General features: G+C 38.5%; 1 pseudogene; it reads right to left on the reverse strand.

The window, feature by feature from the left end:
- Positions 1 to 14,574: 14,574 nt before the first annotated feature.
- Positions 14,575 to 14,693, reverse strand: LOC148535002 (5S ribosomal RNA; annotated as a pseudogene).
- Between the last annotated feature and the right edge of the window lie 4,055 nt (positions 14,694 to 18,748).

An 18,748-nucleotide genomic window follows, 5' to 3' on the forward strand; every position in this document is an offset into this window, starting at 1 on the left:
TCCAGATTCATCTTCGTGTTTTGGTTTTGGATCTGTATTTTTTTTAAATAACTAGAATAAAAACAGCTAAAATCATATAATGTAGACATGTTTGGACAAGTTTACATGCAACCCAAAACCCACGTTCAGCTTTTAAATCAGAGTTATGAACTGACTGCAGAACCGAACCCGGGACTCGGTTTGACTCAGAACCCAAAAGTGATTCTGAATTTGGACTCGTTTTGACTCGGAACCCCTAAATTTGGTTGTTGTTGGTTCTCTAAGAACCGGACCTGCACATCTTTACTGTTAATTTGGTTATCATGTTATCTGCACTAAGCAGTATGAGCCTATATTTGTAGGTTACTTGTAGCTGTTTATGTAATTATTTAGCATGGGATATGAAGATGGAAAGATAAAGAATACTGGATCTAGTGCAAATCAGACTGGCTATAGACGTCTATGGAACACAGTGGGCTGTGCTAAATATGAACCTTAATGCATTGACTTCCACTGAATGGGGATCTCTCTTTATTGACCACTCTGGAAGTGATCAATAAAGGACATCAATGACTTGCTCTAGGCTAGGAATGGAGTTTTGCATATTGATCTGGATTGGATGTTTACCTTGAAATATTGGATGCAGAAATACATCCATGCAAAAGCAGAGGACCACCCATATTACTAACCAGTGTATTGTAGTTTATGTGGTTCACAGGGTTATTAAGTGGTAGGTTTGCTACCAGCCTGCCCCTTGACCCTGCTCTCTCCAAGCTCCTCTGCTTTTTAACCGTCAATGTTTTCCTGCACCTTGATCACATTTAACCATTCTAATGCTGACTTCATTTCCAGGTGCTAACATGCACTTACCGCCTTCATTTCAAGAGTCCTTGTCTTGACCCTTCCTCTCTCTCTAATTATGGCCCCATTTTTTTGCTCTGCTTAGCTTCCACTATTCTTGATAGACTTGTCTTGAAACATCTGACCCACTTTATACCCTCCCACTCTATCATTGATCCTCAGTAAATTCACAAATGACTTAATCTTAGTCAACAGAGCACTTCTCCCTTCTCATAGTCCTTGCATGAAGTGGTTTATTATGGATATTTTAAAGTCCCTTACCTGCTACAGCCACATGAGGTGCAACCACAATCAGCTGGGCTTTCACTGGTGTGGTTGCATCCATACTTATTGACTTTCTTCCACTCCTTTCTGGGAGCAGCTGGAGAGGACCATCTTCTCTCTGTTTTAGGGGGTGGGCAAAACTATAGCTGGCATTAGGCCCACCCCTTTACAGGAACCCCCCGCGATTTGCGGGTCCGCATGGAGGGGGTGGGGCTAAATTATGCGATTCACGTAATTTAGCACCGTCCCCTCCCTACAGACCAGCAAATTTCACGGAAAATCTCCCCATCCTACCCACTTCACTAGGAAGTGGGCAGGATGCGGGAGATCTGCCTACTATTCTGGGGGTATGGATGGTTACCCAAAAAATCGGGGGCCTCCTGCGATGCCCAGGAGAGTAGTCAAGTATGGTTGCATCCCATGTTGTCTGCTGCTCCTTCCCCTGGCATTTTTAGAGGACATCCGTTCTGCACATGTGTAAAATAGATCTCCTCTTCTCCTTTGGGCCCCTGAACAGTGAAGTAGCTGTTTATGACTGTCTACAACACTGTAGAGTTTGCACTCCAGAAAGCCATGTGAATGGGATGGGGTGAGAGGGGATGGGATTAGGCAGAGTGAGGGTGGCTGAGGTGACTCATCAGATGCTGGTTCCATTTACTAGTATTGTGCATATAAACGTATTTAAATGTGGAATTGAAAGGGCAACTCCACCCAAAGATAATAAATTATTTAAAGTAATAAATATTAAATTGTATTTTGATACCAGATCCACCTAGCTATAATAGTTCCACTTATCTCTGCCCTGTATTAGAAACAAGCGAATTGGTTATTTTTTCTGTTACTCTAACAAAAAACAAGCTGAGCTGTAAAAGTAGACATCATGGATATGAGGGGTTATTACAAACAGCAGACCTATGGGTGGATCCTGCAAATACAACATCCAAGGTGGGAATACTTTCATTTTTTTATATTAACTTATACGACTCTACAGCTCTTCTTTACATAAAACAGTATTTGAAAAAATAATCTTGAAGGATTCTTCAATTAGGTTCAAATGAGTATTAAAAAGCATCATTTTAAATTATTGTGGGGGAGATCAAAACAATAATAGGCAGTATTATGAAGTTACTTTTTGTGTTACAGTGTTGTATTCCATACGCACGTCATAGTAAAATAATTCCCTTATTACTTGTGTAGCTGTGATAGATCCATATATAATACTACAGTATCTATGATGGTCTGTACACCTTTCATTAGTTCTGATTCTGACCTACTAGGTACTGTACCAATCTGTGTGAGTCTTTAAGACCATCAACATCAAAGTGATTGGGGTGGATGTATATATATATGTATCACCAGCATGCATAACAAGAGACTACCCAGGGCAATATATTTGTTACTGAACTTCTTTATTGAAAGGCTTACAGTGAACAATATTAATTGTGGAGGTAACATTAATCAGAAACATTTTACTGTAGGTATATGCAGATAATAGTATATAAATGGGTGGGAATGTTTGTAACAAGCGTTGGGGAACTGGGCAGGTGGGTGATGTCTTCCTCAACTTGATTGAAATGATATGTTCAGCTGGTACATAATATTCTCCATAAATGAATATCAGTACGAAGGTGTTTCTTCAGGAGATAAATGCCTACATTACAGTAACACACTTTGTATATTTACAAATACCTGTGATCCTCCAAAATCAGACATATGACCATGCAAGACCACAATAGCACCATATGGGACTGTATTATGGCTACAGCTCAGATGGCATTCTTTCCTGCCTAATGGACACTTCTTATTCGTATGAACCAGCCATCAACCAGGACATTTACCAGAACATTTTTTGATCTATGCACATGGATACAGGAAATGGGCTAAGTATGAACCAATGAGGAGATACCAGCTATGCCACTAATCTATGAAGAGCTCTCCTGATTTCATTATTGCGTAGACTATATACAAAAGGATTTACCATGGGGATCACTGTTGTATACAGCACACTCATGATCTGCTCTAGATTATTGTATTTTTCTGATGGTGGCATCAGGTATACAAACATGCAGTTAACATAGTAGATAATCATGACAGTGAGGTGGGATGAGCAGGTGGAGAAGGCTTTTCTTCTTCCATCCCTTGATTTTATATTCAGTATAACAGTGAAAATTCTTTTGTATGACATCACATTGATGAGGAATGGGCAAAGGCCAAATAACACTATGCTAACATACATGACAATATAAATCATTTTTGAACCAGAACAGGAGATATTAATCAGAGCTTTAATATCACAAAAGAACTGATGAATGGTAACAGAATGACAGAAGGACATTTTAAGAACTAAAACTACCCACAACATTGAGTTTAAACATGCACATAGCCAGATCATTGTCACAAGCAGAATACAGATCTTCTTGCTCAGTATCTGGTGGTAGTGTAAAGGGAGACAGATGGCAATGTATCGGTCATACCCCATCACAAATAAAAGAGTAACCTCTGTGGTGCCGGCTATAACAAAAAAGTTCATCTGAATTAAACATTGTGTGAAAGATACTATGTTATTCTGAGATCGCAACATGTCCAGCAGTTTTGGGACAGTAACTGTTGTGTAACACATATCTACAAGGGACAAGTTACAAAGAAACAGATACATGGGGGTGTGTAAACATGAGACCAAACATATAACTGTAATTATAGCTGTATTCACCAGGAGTCCACACAGATATATCAGGAAAAAAACACTGAAAATGAGGAGTTCATCACCGGCTTTCATTAAAAAAAATGGCAAAATCTGGAATTTTATATCAGAAGTGTGGTTCTCCATGAGATTCTGTCACCAATCTGCAAGACAATAATTATAATATATACATATATAATAAGTTATAACTGACAGTAGTACTCACTCACCAAATGTAAAGATACGGTATATATTTGCAGGATGTTTTCAGACCCCCCCCATGTTTTGGTTTTGTTAAACCACCCTTAAGTGTTTTGGTTAAGATTCAAATTTGTTTTTTTGATTTATTTATTATTGATAAAAATCAATAAAACCATGTAATTTGTACCAGTTTACATGCAAACCAGAACCAAGATTTGTTTTTTACATCCGAGTTCTGAACCTACAGCAGACCTAAGCTGGGACTCTGTTCTACTTGGAACCCCAAAAGTGATCCGAGCCGAGACTCAGATCGGCTTGAATCCCCTCAGATATGTTGTGTTCATTTATCAGGAAAACTATACTGCACATCTCTAAATTTTACAAATATTCATGTCACATGCATTATTTTAATTTTCCACAGAGCTGAATAAAACTCGATAACCTTGACATTTATCATTGTAATGTGCCTAGATGACTCATAATGAATGAATTAGACAAATTAGGGAAATCTTATAGAATGCAAAATGTCTTTCAAACTGAATTTCTTTTAGAAAAGGTGCATATTTTTTGGTCTGCAAGGTAAATTATGCATATAAGTAAATACATTGACTTAATGAGAGCATATTCTATAATATACATGTATCAGGGGGTAGAGGAAAGACCTGAGTTTGATATCTATGATACATTATTGAAATGTTTCCGCTCTGGTACCTGGGTGCAAACATGAAATCCTGACACTGTGCTACCCAAGTGCAATCCTCATTTGTTTTCACTCTGCTACATGAATACAATTCTTAGCTCCTGCTACTATTCGAATGCAATCCTGAGTTCCATGACACTCTACTATTTGAGTTAAAATATTAAAACTCTGCAGCCTTTTAATACTTTTATGTCTTTTTATTTATTAACCCAAACAGATGTGCTGTATTTCAGATTGTTATTGCAATTGGCTGAACATTTTTTTTTTTTTTTATCACTACTTCAGGGCACAATCTGGAAATTGTATATATTGATCAGTGCTATTAATATGTAAATTAAATTCTGACTATGTTCAAACATATTGGACTGAAAATGTGGTGGGACATAGGAGAAACACATACTTAATATCAGCGCTTGTACACACGGATGTTGAAAAACAACACTGGTAAAAACAGGGAATAAATCCTTGTACAGTAGTTTGTCCATACTTTTAAGGGAGTCTGTGAAGTATAATGTGTCACAAGTCTACCCCTCAGCACAGTGTCCTATATTCTTCATGAGCTTTCCTGTAGGACTCCATTGTCTTTAACTGAGCATTAACACTGCAGACATTGTTGAATTTGATATTAAATTAAGTAAATGTAACCCTTGCTAGAAAATGTGTGTGTGTGTCTGCAGGACTATTTGCTTGGATTACTTATTTGAATTTCAGCATCAAAGTACATTTATTAGGCTTCAGAATGCACATTAGAGACTTAAAAAACAGGTGAGAGTGTAAAATTCCATCTTTGCTTTTTCTTCTCTTACAAAGACTAATGTAACAGTGCTGGTGTAATTTAGCTATAGATGATTTCAGACTCATTGGTACACAGTTACATTGACGAGGAATAAATCATGGATAGACTACAAATTAGCATTCAAAAGTATGCTTGCACTATAATCATATTACAGTACTATTCATTATACATATTTCTAACATAAAAGTGAAAGTCTTTTTAGTTTCCTTACAAAATGTTTCCCTACAAATCCTTGCTAAAACACATCAGATGCTTCAATTTTATGACAAATATTATCTAATACCTTCCTGTATGTCTGATAAGGTACAGTGTGTGTTCTATTACATAATGACAAGCCCAATAGTGCTCTCTCATTATATTTGGTTCATCCACTACCTGAGTCAGGTAGTTGTGTTTTAAAACTGATAAAAACTTGAGGATGCAATAAATTCACAGAATGGAAGATAAATATAGTGATCATATAGACCAGCAGTAAATGTAGTCTATGTTACTGACTCTACAATTCATAAGGATTCGATAATTTGTTCATTATTCTTCTCTCCCCTCTCATTTAGTCAAACATCTTGGAGGCATCTATGTATAGTATAAAAACAGGATGTGATGACAATAAAACAAAAATGCAAGAAAACAACAAAACAAACAATGAAATGATTAAAGTAAATATTTATCCACTTTTTGAAAATACCATTCACAAATAAACATGTTCCCCAAGTTTAGCATTGCTGGGGACCTTTGCCTTTCCTGAAGGTGAGAGATAGCTGATGCTGAATCACCCCCGCAGTATCAGTTGATGTTAGATGACACAGAGAAGGAAGTCATTTGTCTAAGAGGACACTAGCTAATACACTAGAAAAGGAAGCATGGTGAGATGGGGTAATAGGACTTGGGTGCACATATTGGAATGTGATGCATATCTACATATATTGCAGTTTTAAAATAACCCTTACTGCATAATAAACTTTACCATATTAGTTTTATAGCCATAATATTTTGACCTATTAATTCAAAGATATACACTTTAAAAATCCAAATTCCGAATTATCCCAAAAATAAATAAATACATTTTTACTTATAATCAGACAGTGTAAGTCACACTTTGCTTACATAAAGAACATACACTTTCTTAAAATTGTTCTATATAAAGTATATAAAGACATTTTGGTGTCAACTAATTTTCTACCCACTGTACATAGTACATGGTGCTCTGCTGATACTGTCAGCTACAAACGCCTTAAGTAATATTCCTCATGTCTTCAAGTCTATCTGTGAAATAAATATATAAAAGTTCTGTTGTGTAAATCACTGTGTAATAGATTACATACCATAGAACATGTCTTGTCCCAGCCCTTGTTTCATGTTAGACACAGTTTTTATATATAAGATTTTATATTCTATTTATACAGTATGTTGATGAAAGACCTCCAGGGGAAAATAAAATGTTATGTAATTATATTGTTGCAGCAAACTGCTCTGGGATATTTATTCACTCACCTGCAATTTAAAAGTAAACGTTTTCATTTGGTTACTATATGCTTACAGAGTTCTGAGATTTATATATTAAAATAATTTTACATATTTTCATAAATTGTACTTTTCCATGTTGGATCAACTTGTATTCTAATTTTACTGTCCATTTTACATTTGAAATACAAAAAACAAATAAAATACAAAATATTGTACAGTTCATGTCTGATTTCTTTACTGTCTATGTCCTCTGCTATCCAAGTGCAAACCTCAGTTTCTGGCACTCTGCCACTTGAGTGAACTCCTGAGTTCCTGCATTATTTGAGTGCAATCCAAAATTCCATGATACTATGCTACCCAAGTGCAATCCCTGACTTCTTTACTCTACTGTACATGTGCTTCTTGCACTCTGCTACTTGAGTAACATGTTCAATCTTAAATTCCTTCCGTTGTGCTACTGTACCTGAGTACAATCCTAAATTTTTGACACTCTGCTACCCAATTGCAAATAGGAGTCCCCAGGGACAGATTGGGATATTCTCCCTCCTACTCCCCTCTCATCCCACTACTGTGTCTTTCTGTTCCTTTCTGTCTTCCACTTTTCCCCCTCTTGCTCTCCTGCCCCTCTATGTCTGTGTCTGTTTCCATTTTGAAATTTTTTCCTGCTAATGTTTTGTGATGGAGAACATTGAAGTGATTGTATGCTATTTTTTGTGAGTGCCAGTGTGTGTGTGATGATAACATTGTGGGTAATTCTGTGGTACATAGCTTGAGTGATAGTTTGACTAGCAGGAATACTATAGTTGATGAGTGTAGGGACATTGAGGGTCAGAGTGAGTGATATAAAGGTGAATGTGACTGAGGGCCAAGACTATGATGGTCAGAGTACAGTAAGTGACAGGCAGTACTAGTGGCATCAATATTGAGAATGAGTTACAGGCATGGTAAGGACACACAATGTGAGTCACAGGGTGGTAAAGGCAGGGTTGCAGCTAGATCCCCTTCATCTAAAGGACCCTAACATCATCATTTGCTATCCACATGTACATCTATTGGGAATAGTAACATGTGGTGAGCGAAGCAAGTCACAATGCCAAAAGCCTGGTGAGTGAAGCAAGCCTGCGAGGGTACAAGTTTCTACTGTTGGTGGCCAGATATTACATTTGAGACAAAATAACAGTGCTTTCAGGGCATGAAACCTCACTTCTGCCCTCACTCGATATCACATCTGGGTCCATTAGCTGAAGGGGATCCAGGCTCAACCATGAAGGCAGGGACACAGAGGGGGAGTTGAAGGAAGGGTGAAGACTGGGTCACTGATGGGGAGTTACAGGGAGTGAGGGCAGGGACAATGAGGGAGACATACAAGGAGGCTGAGAGTAGGAACACTATATATAAATATATATATATATATATATATATATATATCTTTTCAGGGCCTTTCTAGCTGTTAGCTGTAATGGCACTAGAAGTCCCAGCACATCCAGTTGGTAAAGCATGCTGGGACTTGTAGTTTCATCTCAGCTGGACAGGCAGTCAGTGATTTAGTTGCACTAATGACCACTGGACTTCTTACTTTTCCATGTAGAGCTCCAAGTCATGCTGTTATAGTGCAGCCAGCACAGGGTCCAGGATCACTGCATGTTTACTGTGGTGGCAGTATGCAGACAGTGCTGGACCACTTTGAAGTAGGGGTGAGCGGGTTCAGTTTTACTCGGTTTTACTCGGATCTTTTTATTGGCTATCGCCGAACACGTGTTTTGGATAGCGAATAAAATCGAGCCGAATTTGCGGTAAAGTGGCGATAAGAACTGAGTAAAACCGAGTAAAACCGAACCCGCTCACCCCTACTTTGAAGTAGAGCTGAGGGGTTTAAGGAGGCCCCCTGCTCCTGGCAAAATCTGCCATCGTGACTGTGATCACTGTGAGTTACCCACTCCTGAGTCCTTACCAGCATCGCCATTGCCTGCACTATTAAAGGGTGGCCTTGTGCACAAACTGACCACCCCTTGGTTTCTCCAGGCCCTGCTAGCAGTTGGTTCTCTGGCTGGAGCACAAACTAAATACACTGACCCAGCCACCACTTTTCCTGTCTAACAGCACCCTGAAATGCCCACTAGCAAGAGCAGATGAAAGCTTCCTGTTTGTGTTCCACAGTGGAGTGCAAATCCAGGAAGTACAACAGCCAGCACTGGCATACAAAGAAATTAGCCTGTGCCGGTAGCCAGTGTCAGCTGGCTTGGCAGGCAGTGTAATCTGGCCAGGCATCAGGCTGCATTTTATTGGCCCAGCATGAACTTTCCCACTGTCCCAATGGCCCAATCCCTCCCCTTGGAGTTCCTGCCCCTCTACTACCCAAATGCAATTCTGAGTTCTAGCAACAATTTCATTGCAATCCTGAATTGCATGATATTCTGCTACTATTGTGCTACTATATCTTGAATACCAGAAATGTTATTAACCATCTGCAATCTTGAGTTCCTAAAACTTCACTAGACAAGTACAAAAACTCAGTTCCTCCCATTCTGCTACCCCAAGTGCATTTCTGTATTCCATGACCCTTTGCTACCCAAGTGCAATCATAACACTGTTGTATCCATATTCTCCTGAAACTGTGCTTCTTGTTTACTATCTGGAGTTCTTAAATTTGGCAATACAGGTGCAATTCTAGGTTCTTGCAACTGTGCTACCAAAAAACAATATACGTTTGGGAGAGAGAAGAAAAAGAGAGGGGGGGAGAGAATTCACTGCACAGGTATAGATGCCACCATGTCAATCAAAAGAAACAAACCTAGCAGAATATGCTATCACCACATATCTCCTGTTAATAACAAAATAGTAAATGTATGACGGAATTGTGGTTGTGCTGCTCAGAGTAAATGACAATAGTTGCAAAAATGCGAGAAAGGTCAAAAAGACCAAACAAAGACTTTGGACCTCATTCAGAGTCAGTCATTGCGGCTGCACGGTCGTAGGGGAAAGTGGCCGGATATGCAAATTAAGCGATCACAAGTTGCAGTCCTAAGATGAGATCGTTAGCTGAACGACCGAGGATAAGAAGCAGCCATAAGACTAAATAACGCCCCCTTCTTGATCACAACACACGTCATCTCCTGGGATATAAGGATCAATCGTGAGCATCGGGAACCATCGGAGCTGGTCGTAGAACTTAAGGTTGACCATACCCTCTCTTAAACACTACAATCAAGTCAGTGTTCAAACCTCCCATGTCACATGTGCCATGACACTACTCTGTTAATTATGCACTCCCATTAAACGCCGTTCGCATAATTAGGAACGCCTGCGATCGGATCTCCACTCCCCCGTTTTCAAGCACCTTCCCCTGTTACCACCCACAAATGGTTCATTCTGTCACTCAAACTAACGACCTGGCTGTGTTCAAGGAGAGAGACATTTCTGATCGTAAGAGCTAGTTTGCGCACGCGCATTGTGAACTTTACGCATGCGCAGTTTAGCGAACATCGGTGGCATACGACCGTGCGGCCACAACGACCGACTCTGAATGAGATCCATTATGTGGAGCACTCTTATAGCCAAACAATATCAGGTATCTACATAAAATATAACTTTTATTGCTTCAAAATGTAATAAAATCGACTCACAAAACAAAACAAACACTAAAGAATTATATAGGAAGGGTTAAAGGTGTAGGTAATGTAAGGGAATGCGAGGGGGCATATGGCGAAATATGACAAAAATATATAACAAAATATGAAAACAATAATGTGTCACCTGAATGTAATGTGTATATATGATTGCCATAAATAAATGGGTTTTTTTTAATTAATTAATTTGTGTGCATTCCATATTGTGATCCACACATTTTTTAGCTTAGCTTCTTATATCTGATTTAATATGTGTAAAGAAGGGAGACTTTATTGAAACTTATTGGGCTGCATCAGAGTGCCATACATCTATACACACCATTTGTGCAGGTGACCACTCGGATTATTATGTTATTTACTTATTACCAGTGCTATCCATTCACACACACTTTTTTTAGTATATACTAATGTATTTTTGTTTCCTTATTTAAGGGGCTGTCCCTAATTTGCCCTCTACAGGTTTGTCCGCAATAGCCTCAATATGCCATGCGGTGCGCCATGCATAGAGTGAGTGAGATGCACTGAGCAGTATAGCAACTTTTTCACTTGAATGTGGGTCTTGGCCAGGGCTGGACTAAGCTTTCGGGGGGCCTGTGACTATAAAGACAGAGGGACCAAACCCCTCTTGTCAGCACCGCTCCCTTGCTGTTCCACTGTGTGTGTGAGTCCACACCGCATACCCTGCACCCATATAATATTTTACTTACCTCTCTAGAGTCCTGCATCAGCCAGTGCTGAAGACAGAAATCCCACTGAGATATGTGCATGAACAATAGAGAAGTCTCTGGGAGCACCATGTTCCCGGAGACCTGCGTGGGAGCAGTAGACTCTGGCTCAACGCAGGGGCTACTGTGTTGTTAAGGAGGAGGGGGCCAACACAGTGGCAGCACATGGCCTCCTACTCTCTTAAACTGCCCCTGGTAGTAAGTACCTTTGTGAGGCCCATAGTTATATTTTGAAGGGGTTCCCTCAACGTGCACACACTTTCCCTCTAGCCAGTAAAGAATAAAGAAAACAGCATTTCCTTGTACCCACATCCATTTGTCACTGCTTCCATGTGACAAGATGCCTTACAGTGTTTAGGGGCACAAGCATTAATAAAACAAAAATTTAAATTTTGTACCAAGGGATATGAGGTTTCACTTCTTTTGGCAGTGTATATGGTAATATAAATGTAATAATAATATAATAAGATACATTTTTTTTGACATTGTAAAAAAACAATGAAATTACACAAACCAGGTAACCACATATGCATCATAGCATGGAGCAATTCTCATTAGTTAAAGTCGCCAGTCAGGTTCAATCTAAAAAATTTTGGGGATGAAGTCAGCATCCTGGCGTGCGGCATGCCGACAGTCTAAATACTGGCCCAAAATCCTGACAGGTCGGGGTCCTGGCACCAGTATCCCGACCGTTGACATCACGAAGTTAAGTATCGGGGTTAGGGTTAAGAATTAGGGGGTTAGGCAATGGGGAGGGGGTGTTAGGTTTAAGGTGCAGGGAGGGGTAGGTAAGGTTTAGGCACTAGGGAGGGGTGGTTAGGTTTAGGCACCAGGGTTAGAGTAGGGGTGAGGGTAGGGGTAGGGAACATACTTACCATGCATTCCTATGGGTGTTGGGATTCAGTCTGTCGGGATGACATTTTACCATCAAAAAGGTGCGTCCGGTGTATCAAATCTAGAACTTTGTGGTATAGGAATAGTTTATTTACATCAATTATTGGGGTTGGGTAAAAAATCCTGGCTGTCGGTATTCTGCTGTTCAGAATGACAGATGACCTCATGTTACCCAATTTAACCTGTTGTGGTCTATTTATTAAAAAATCTAAAATCCAATTACATAAGGATACTGAAAATCCCTGGTTCAATAGTTTACTTATTAATGCAGTTGAGAGGATGGTATGAAACACTGAGCTAAAATCAACGAATAGAACTCTAAAATACATATTTGGCTTCTCCAAATTACTGAGGGAAGAATGTACCACAGAAATCAGAGCATCCTGTGTTGATTTATATAGGCAAATTGATGATTATCAAAGCCAGCAGGAAATTGATATTTCATATGAGTCAAACCAATTTCTCAAAATATTTCATAATCAGCAGGATCAACTCAATTGGTCTAAAATCATTTAGACCCATAACCTTAGAGTTCTTATGGACCAGAATCACCAATGTATTCTTAAAACAATCAGGAACAATGCAATATCCCAAAGATTAAAATGAAATCAAAGATCTGTGAAATTTCACTAGCACAAACTTTTAACACCTTCCCTGGATTACCGTCAGGACGAGGCGATTTTCCAGTACTAAAATCAAGTAGGCTATTCCTAACCTTGCATACTGATAGTACCAATGCACGATCATTGTCTGAGTGAGGCAATTTAACAACAGTGTAGCTATTCTCCCTGTCAAAATGGGCATAAAAATTGCTTAGCTCTTGAACTAATTTAACATCTACAGTATATGTCCAGAGCAAGGGATTTTACAGTAGCTTTATAATCTGCTAAAACTATGGATTCCCTTCCACATGCTCCTAGAGTCCAAGTCATTATCAAATTTAGACTAAATTTTTGCTGAGTACTGCCTTTTAACATTCTGATAAAGCAGAAATATACCTTGCTTAGTTATGCTAGTGAAAATAATATTAAATTAACTTTAAGGATGAATTGACCTTATATACATATATATATATATATATATATATATATATATATATATAAAAAGTACCAGTAGCATTTCTTTTCTAATAAAAATGTTAGTGCAAGATAAAAATATCTTTCTATTAGTTTTATTAGTTTAATTAATACTTAATAAAGTGTTAAAATAATGTGCTTTAAAAGATTGATGATGAAATCTGTTTTAGTTTGAGATGTTTTATGTGAATAATGATATTACTTATGATTAACAGTAAAGTAATTATTGCGAAGAATGTGTTAATAAAAAAGTAGGTATTGGAAAAATATAGAAATAAAGAAATCAAGAGTTTTTAGAAAGAGATTTAAAATGGCTGCTACAGACATTTTGAAGATGCATCTGAAGCTAATTTGTATTAAACATACAAGAATAAATTACAAATATTAAACTAATAGCACATAAGTATGTTTTATGATTTAGAATGTGACAGCAAAATAATGAGAAATAAGAATACAGCACTTTTCCTTTCAACAAGAAACATGATATATATATTTATTATTTTTGGAAACTTTCACTAACCTTGGATTGAAGATAAAGAAAAAACTAAAGAAATGAAAAAAATTTTATAAATTAAATTCAGAATAGTGATGCAGAAAGTTCTATTGTTTCAAATTGTAAAGCACAATGGAATATGCTGTTCTATATAAGAAACTGTTAATAAATAAATAAATAAATAAAAGAAATTAGGAATAACTAATATTGATGTAGAAAGTTCTATTTGTAATAACTAACAAATAAAAAAATAATAACGAATCCTAAAATGGACTTTGTGCACTTGCTACATATTTTGTTCTGATATAGTTTCAGATACAGACAAAGAGAAAGAGATTCCGCACAGAACAAGAAACTGTGACCCGAAGCACAAATGATAATTATTAATTATGAATTGATAAGTAAACCAATCGTAATGCATATTCTGAAGTATTCTCTTTAATTTGCATTATTGGTGGTGCTCCCAAAGCCTAGTATATACATATATAGACACAAAGACAGAAAAGAAAGACTCTTTGTTGGGGCACTCTTATGAAATAACATATTTCAAATTCCACATAAAAATTAACTTTTATTGTGCTTGCATAAAACAAGAGAGGTACACTAACATAAATATAAATACACATATACATGAAACAAAAAACTCGGATATAGCAGCTATCATCCAAGTTGATAGGCGAAAATAATGGAATAAATCCAATCTGCATTCCACACAATGAGATGCATATAATCTCTTCTTCAATCCATGAATTTGGTACAGAAAGTTCATACAATATCTGTGCCAAGTGTTTGTCCTATTCTTCCGAATGGGAATTAACCTATGGCACCTGGTATTCCTAGGAGGTCTCCCATCCAAGTACTGGCCAGGCCTATTACTGTATCGCTTCCAAGATCAGACGAGATTGGGCAGATTCAGATAAGTATGGCTGTAGGTATATATCATTCGGTAAGGGTAAGGGTCCTCTTACACATGGTTTCCACAGTTTGATATGAAAAATGTAGGACTATCACTCAATGGAGAGTCCAATTAGTAGTACATACATATGTTGAATAAAGTAATGCATATGCATACCTTATTCTCGGAATAGAAGAGTGTCATAAATAAACATGCATTAAGAACACCATCGATATGTAATCCCCAATAATCCTAATAATTCACGGGAACAAAATCATCCCTGTGTGTGATGATTTTTTATTATTAAGGGATCACATATTAAATCAAATATGTTGCATGTTGATGATGATTGATGATGGATCTCATGTGTATTGAATTGCATATAAGAGTCCCCCCTTGTGATCGGGCAGCATTTCACACAGCAGAGAGTAGAGGGAGGATGTGGGCTGTAGGTGCTCATAGTAAACTGCCAATAAGATGTCATTAGATTTCTCTAGTGAGTAGGAAGGGTGACTGCAGGAATCTTTGTACTATATGTGTGCTTGTCAGACACATTAGCTAGCAACTGCAATCCAGTTCTCTGCAAAGTACAAACAGGCTACTGTGTGGTGTTGAAAACAGGCTCTTGAGTATGACTGTAAAAAAAGTGAACTTGCACTTTTTTCCTTAAGGATATCTATCTACACTGCAATATATATATTTTTTTATCACTATAGGCCCTGATTCAGAGCCGGACGCTGTGACAGAGCGCTCGCTCTGAGTCAGGGCCGTCTCTCTGAAATTAAGAGCGGCCACCTGGCCGCTCGCATAGCTGTGGGTGACCACCCACAGCTATAGCGAGTGGCCAAAAAGATGGTCATGATGGTCAAGACCATCGCGACCATTGGGCTTGTGACAAGACCCTTGAAGTAGGGTCTCGTGGCCGCAAGCCCTGGAGTGATTTTGGCTCTATCATAGCCAAAAGCACTCCCACTGACATCACTAGTGATGTCAGTGGGGCCGGCCCCAGACAGTAGGTGTTCCCATGGGAACGCCTCCATCTGGGCAGCCATGCCCACGGCTTGTCAACCAAAGGGTGCATGCTGTCACTCACCATCGACAGCATGCCCCCTTTGGTGCGAGACCCATAACGACAGCTTGGCAGTTGTTATTCGGGTCTCGCACATGTGCACGACGGAGCCGCCTCCATCGTGCGGATGCACACTTGGCCAACATCGACCCGCTTGCGAATGCTCAGCGCTCGCGAGCGGGTCTGAATTAGGCCCATAGTTAGAGACAGTGACTTCATGATTATTTGCTAAAAAATACTGTTTTTCCTGTTGTCTAAAGAAACTGCTGTGTCTTCTGATTTAATTTAAACAAAATTATGCAAACATATACCAATGCATTTAAAAAAATGTAATGAGATAATTTCACACTTGACATAAGCTCAGCTGATAAAAAAAAGAGAACCATGTGGAAGCATGACTCCATTTTGCTGTTCAAATGCTAGGAGAAAAGCAAGAGTATATGATAATTTTTTCTTTGCAAGAGGGCCTCAGCTTTCATTTAGGAATGTGTTCATATAGCATGATTAAAACTACAAGATATATGTTCATACTACATAAGAAATAGGAAAAATTAGGACTATTTATATCTGCAGGCATCTCTATATGCAGTATATCTTGTTTTCAAGATTTAATACATAATCTGTTTAGACAATGGACAATAACCATTTGTAGGATTTATTTTAGAAAATCCTAGTTATTTTACCTCATGCAATACTGCCCTCTGGTGTTAATGTGCTTTTGATATATTATGTTTGAGAATTATTAATTCATAAAGTAATCAGATAAGCTAATGTTAGCACATGTGCAGTGTGATTTTCTTTCTCCTTATGCAAATCAAAGTGCTATAAAAAATAGTTTACAGTGGTACTTGAAAAGTTTGTGAACCCTTCAGAGTTTTCTATATTTCTGCTGAAATTTGGCCTAAAACTAATTTCACCTTCAAAATATCTGCTAAGCCTAAAGGTTCACATACTTTTGCCACTCACAGATATGTGTATTTGGATAATTTTCCTCAATAAATATATGTGTTATATTTAATTTTCTTAGATTATTGGTGATATTAGAATGTGATAACTATGATGGAGTTATGTCGGAGTTAAGCTGGAGGAAAACTGAAGAAGTACATCGAAAAAGCCTGACCTCCTTCCAAAGGACAATGGGCCTGATTCAGAGCCGGGCGCTCTGACCAGAGCGCTCGCTCTGAATCAGGGCCGTCCTAGTTAAATTTGGAGCGGCATTTTGGACACTCGCATAGCTGTGGGTTACCACCCACAGCTTATGCGAGCATCCACGATGATGGTCGCGATGGTCAAGACCATCACGACCATCGGGCTTGCGACAATAGGGTTTGCGATGAGACCCTTGCACTAGTGATGTCAGTGGGGCTGGACCCAGATGGTAGGCGTTCCCATGGGAATGCCTCCATCTGGGCAACCACGCCCTGGCACGCCCACCTAAGGGGGCGTGCTGTCACTCACCATCAACAGCACGCCCCCTTTGGTGCGAGACCTGGAGCAACGGCTCCCCCGTCGCTTGCCGGGTGTCGCGCATGCGCACGAAGCAGCTCCCTCCGTCGTGCGCATGTGCACTTGGGCACCATCGACCCTCTTGCGAGCGTACAGCGCTCGTGAGCGGGTCTGAATGAGACCCGTATACAACATTCTGTGAGTTAGCTGATTCTCCATCACTAACACCTGCTGTTTGCATAGCCAGGAAACTCCTTACTGCACTCCCTGCTTGGACATTGCAAGTACTTCACAATCTGCTTGCTGCTCTTATTGATTGCTTTTGTTATTCAACACACCTCTGACTAAATCCAGGGGCAAATGCAGGATTTTTATGGGGGTTTCTATCTATCTATCTATCTATCTTTATAAATATGTATATGTGTGTGCACACATACATACATTTATATATACACACGCATATAGATATACACATATATACATACACACACATATACATATGTCACACATACCTTACACACACACACATATGTCACATATAAAGTACATTACAAAAAACTTACCTTGCAGCAGATGTGATAGGGACAGGATCTAGCAGGCTGGCAGTGGCACCATGTTCTTAATCCACGCCCAGTGGCAGTTCTAGGGGCAGGCTAACTGGGCTGTCGCCCGGAGCAAAAGAGAAATCTACAGTCGCACTAGAATTATTGTTTCTCAATCAAGGAGAACGTTATAACCCTCATATCATATATATTGGAAAAATGTATTTCCTTCAACAGTTCTATATTTGAGGGGTGCTACCACTGACATCAATATCACATGTATAAGAAAAGAAGGACAGAGAAGAAAATGTCATATGTGGTGCACAATAGATTAAAACTTAACTTTTATTCATATTAACAATAAATATCCAATCAAAGAAAATAATTTAAATAATAGAGTGTATCACAAAGAAAGAAAATGTGATTAAAATAAATGCGGCGTATGTATCCTGGCCTATTATGTCATAATAAAGACTGACTGATATTGAGTTTTGATTACATGTCTGATTAATTTATCAAAAAGTATTACAATAGCTAATTGATTCTATGAAAGGTGACATTACTAAGTCGCAGATAATCTAATCAATAATAATCTAGTAGAGTTCAGTCAATAACTGACAGTGTGTGCGTTAAGGCTGCTAACAGGGGGTATTACCACATCATATGGTCATATGTCCCTAAATACAGAATCCTTATATGGGCTCTCAATTTTATTGTCTGTCCACCAAATCATGTGGCATATTGCATTTATACACCTTGAAATATATATCACTTTATTCAAATAATTCTGTTATTCACAGTTATATTGAAATTCACAGTAGGAAGTAACTCTCCTTGTATGTCATTAAGTTCAAGGTGTGAAAAAAAAAAATTTTGTCAAAAAAATATCCGCCAGAACAAAGAATGTTAAATTATTCACATTATCCAAAGGGACTCCCCTTTAAAGTACTGGTTCTTTTTCCTAAATAATTGTTTAAACAGGAGATTTCTCCTACTGTTGTCAGAGCTTCTGGGGAATATGCAAATATAGCACCATC

This window comes from Taudactylus pleione, unplaced genomic scaffold (assembly GCF_031769625.1).
Source record: "Taudactylus pleione unplaced genomic scaffold, aTauple2 ptg000061l, whole genome shotgun sequence".
NCBI lineage: Eukaryota > Metazoa > Chordata > Amphibia > Anura > Myobatrachidae > Taudactylus > Taudactylus pleione.